Source organism: Dipteris shenzhenensis, chromosome 11 (assembly GCF_047967505.1).
Source record: "Dipteris shenzhenensis isolate YYH24624 ecotype China chromosome 11, Dip_SZ_1.0, whole genome shotgun sequence".
NCBI classification, from domain to species: domain Eukaryota; kingdom Viridiplantae; phylum Streptophyta; class Polypodiopsida; order Gleicheniales; family Dipteridaceae; genus Dipteris; species Dipteris shenzhenensis.
Genome location: NC_141606.1, coordinates 25,440,634 through 25,444,837, shown reverse-complemented (window position 1 = coordinate 25,444,837; position 4,204 = coordinate 25,440,634). Strand labels below are relative to the sequence as shown.

The 4,204-nt window shown below is 42.1% G+C and overlaps 1 pseudogene across 1 annotated transcript; it reads left to right on the top strand.

The window, feature by feature from the left end:
- Window positions 1-2,380: 2,380 nt before the first annotated feature.
- On the top strand, window positions 2,381-3,908 carry LOC147896822 (mitochondrial import inner membrane translocase subunit TIM17-2 pseudogene; annotated as a pseudogene). The gene is made up of 2 exons (XR_015541803.1): window positions 2,381-3,303; window positions 3,402-3,908. The product of XR_015541803.1 is annotated as a mitochondrial import inner membrane translocase subunit TIM17-2 pseudogene (transcript).
- Window positions 3,909-4,204: the final 296 nt, after the last annotated feature.

The window sequence follows — 4,204 nt, the reverse complement described above, 5'->3', positions numbered from 1 at the left end:
CAGTAACAATCTACATCCTACGCCGCAAGTTCAAGCAAGAGTCTTTCTATTTTAAGATCAAGAACTTACCTAAGATTGAATGGGTGTGGTCTGACATTCAAATGGCAACTCTTTTTAGAGGGCATCAGGGTCTGCTTGAGGAGTTTACCTACTTCCTCTTAGATTCCAGCGGTTCTCTTTCATCAAATATTCCATCATAGAGAGCGTTTTGGTACCATCTGCTTCAAGATATTTTCAAAAGGGTTACCTTAGAATGCATGGGATTTAGCTATCGCTGTATATGTACACTTAGGTGCACTTTTGAATACTCCTAAGTGATGACGAGACGAATGTGCCTTGCGAAATTCAGAAGCTGAGGACAAGTATGCTACTGAAGCCGTTGCCTGGAAAAAAGGAAAAAATTGCAATCCAAAAAGCCAAAGCTAGTTCGCCTAAAAAAAGCCGTTTGCCTGGGGAAAAAAAGGTTGTTTGCTAGAAAAGCTGGTTTGTTTGAAAACTGATGTTTGCCTATTAAAAGGGCTTTATGCCAGCCAAACGGGCTTTATGCCTACCAAACAGGCTTTATGCCTACCTACTTTATGCTTGCAAGACTGTAAAAGAAAAGTAGAGTCAAACAAAGCAAAAAAAAAGGAAAGTTGCCATCAAATCAATTGATAACATCTTGCAAAAACATAACTTAATTCGTGTCATGCATTATGATTACACACCAAGCAATTATTTATTTGACGTAATCGCATACCTGTTGAAAAATGGGATGACCTTTAAACAACTACGAACTATAACAATCCAAAATTTTGTTTCAAAATTGCACAACAATGACCAGCACACAATAAACTATTTCAACACATATTTGGATTTGAGCTTCATACGTGTACAACATGGAGTTAAAATGCACGACGAATACCTTACACGAATGAGTGTTCCGATATCACGTGGTGGTCTTTGGGGAGATAGATTTGCCATTGCATGGCTTTCAAAGTTCCTTCAAAGACCAATTCAAGTATGGTCATATGTAACCGGAAAGATACATATGCAGTGTGGCAATGAAAACATATAGACCCCATTACGGATCTTGTACGATGACAGTTTTGCACACCCTTATCGCTTTGAGCTAATTGTTAAAACAACAACTCCATCTGATGATGAAGTTGTAATTCTCGCAGCAACTACAGACCCAAATCTCGCACCTAGTGTTGAGAACCAACACTCAATTGCCGCTATCCTCCATTATCAACACAGCATCGATGATTGTTTTTTCAATACAATAAAGTACTTAGTCGATACTATTGGACTCTAATATTATCGATGTTGCTTCAGCTTGAATTCTTACAACATTTCTCCCTTTTGATGCATGTTCTTGATGTAAATAAATTTTGAAATTAACAGTAGAGATGCCACATGGGATGCAAGATTGAAGAATGATATTTCATATGGTTGTAGTCTATGACACAATATTATTTAGCTTGCAACCAAGGATGAGTTATGAGCTCTTGTGAGCGTAGTCTTATTTATGTATTTTTTGGGATTCAATTCCCAAAAGGCATAAATCTTTGCACATTACCAAAGCAACTATAAAACACTACCCCTGACATTTGCAAGGAGGATCGGGTCTTGATGGACCCTCTGTCGTTTCTTATATTTTGTTTGTTCTTTTTTTTTCTCTTTATGATATTTTCATTAACGGTAGGATCCAAGTTTTGATTTAAGATTGTTGCTATGTGCTCCATGACAAAAAAAGGAACTTTGAAATATAGAGAGCTATTAGTAACAATAAGCGGGTCTCTCAAAGTTAAGTAGAGGCTATCTGCTTTTAAGTAACCTTGAATTTTTCCAACTAAATGGATGCCAAAATTGTCCTTAAATTTCTTCTCGATAGAGCCTTAATTGTTGATAGAGCCACATAAGCGGAAGCCAGTGCTTTTGTGCATACATGCACTCTTGTTGGAATCGAGAAGAGCGATTTTGAATCAACGTATTATGAATTTCTCTCTTCATTGTGCCTTTCCCCTTAGGCGGCCTACCACATCCTAGTTACGGTAGGCAGCCTAGAAGGAAGTTTTCCTTTTCTAAGCCCTCATTAAGCCACGTGATTGTAGGCGTTGATCTTTATGAAGATCCAAGGGTTTGAAAAGTGCTTTCTAGAAAAGCAAACTTTTGTGAGCTCTCCTTAAGCCACGTGTACAATTTTAGGCCCTTGATTTTAGATTGATCTAAGAGACTGAAACACTCCTTCCAAATGCAAAGCTCACTACCTTGCTATTGAAACCCGAATTGGATAATAGTTAGGATTGAGGTCCAATTTGGAGTTAGAGCCATGACTCCAAGGCTGAGACCTCAACCTAGTTCCCCTATACAAGAGTTTCGAAAACCAAGAGTAAAGAATTGTTTCCCCAAAAAAAACAAGAGTTTCTAAAACCCTGGGCTAAAGACTTGTTTCCCATCCTTCTGCAGATATTTCTCCTTCTTCTTGCTCTTCCTCTTCCTTTTCCTGTTTGTGCTCATCATCGATTCTTGCACCGAATTCTTCTCAGCCATCATCCATGGCTGCCCCTGATCAATCGCGTGAGCCTTGCCCTGACCGAATCCTAGATGATATCGGTGGTGCCTTCGGCATGGGCGCCGTCGGTGGCTCCGTCTTTCACTTCCTTAAAGGCATGAAGAATTCTCCCAAAGGCGAGCGCTTCCTTGGCGGTGGCCAAGCCGTCCGAATGAACGCCCCTCGCGTCGGTGGCAGCTTTGCTGTCTGGGGTGGCCTCTTCTCCACTTTTGATTGCTCCATGGTCTACTTGCGGCAGAAAGAGGATCCCTGGAATTCTATCATCGCTGGCGCTGCCACAGGTGGATTCTTGCAGATGCGGCACGGCTTGAGGTCCGCCTCTCGGTCTGCGATGTTTGGTGGCGTCCTGCTGGCTCTGATCGAGGGAGCAGGGTTAATGCTTAACAGGGTTTTAGCCGCTCAACCACTTCCCCCACCTGTGGAAGAACCCCTGCCACAGTCAGGTTGGGGCTCATGGATGGGAGGGTTGATTGGAGGCAAGGAGGAGGAATCTCCGACACCAGCCAGCCAAACGTTAGGCTCCTTGGAGACTCCTTCGGGTTTGGGCTTTCCTTCCGTCAGCGACGAGACTTCGAATTCAGGCCAGGCGAGTTGGAACTCATGGACGGGAGGCTTGTTCGGAAAGAAGAAAGAGGAACCTTCAACACCAGCGAGCGAAACTTTGGGCTCTTTTGAGACTACTTCGGGAACAGCGATGCCGACGTTTGATTACAAATGATGAAAACGAAGGCAACAATCTGCGAAAAGTAAGTCAGTCCTCTCTTATTCTGAAGGGACTATCACCGATCATTTCAGATTTGGCTTGGCCCGAACTTTGGCAGGTGATTTGTCGGTTATATTGCAGGAAAGGCTTTTGGTGCAAACATGTCCTTTTTAGGGTGGAGTAGCAGCAGACAGCTGTATTTTACGTCAACATTCTTATACAAGTTGAAGGTTCAACTGATCGTGTATTCGGGCAATTCCAGTATTTTTAGCTGGAAGCTTGATTTTACTCCCTACAAAGCTGCCACGACTTCACATAAGCACTCTGCCGGTTTTATGGAGACTTCCTGTGAACATTGTTTTTTGGCTGTAGTCTTTCCTGCTTCAACGCGGGATATATTTGCGGTTAGGTTTGGGTCTTTCTCGTAGCTTGGAAGACTTCATTTTGGATAGGCTTAGGCAGTGATTTTCTGCAGCTTTGTAATTCTTAGAGGAGCTCATGAACAGAGTAAGGGGAAGTGCTCTCCTCTGTGCCTTGTCATGCAACTACTTCTATTAGTGAGGGAAGATTTGTATGTTGTGGTTATGCATGCTCTTGGAAGGCCATGTTCTCTGCTAACAGCAATGCAAAGGATTATTTCATCTTCTAGTTATATGCATAATTTTATTTTCTTTAGTAAAATGTGTAATTTTATTTTTGAAGTACACATCCTCCGTGTGCTGTCCTTAATGTTATCACGTGTGCCTGTGAGTGTGTGGGCATTGTTGACTTTTCAAGGGGCCCGATTGATGGAGAGATTTAAGGGCGCCAATTATATGATATTTGCTAGAGCTTTGCTTTTAAGATGACTTTAGACCCTGCAGTGCATAGCCGTGTGATTTTTGCTTTGGCCTTGGAAGACTGCTTATGCTTGAGCCCTGAAAATATTAGGATTTTTTTTGAGT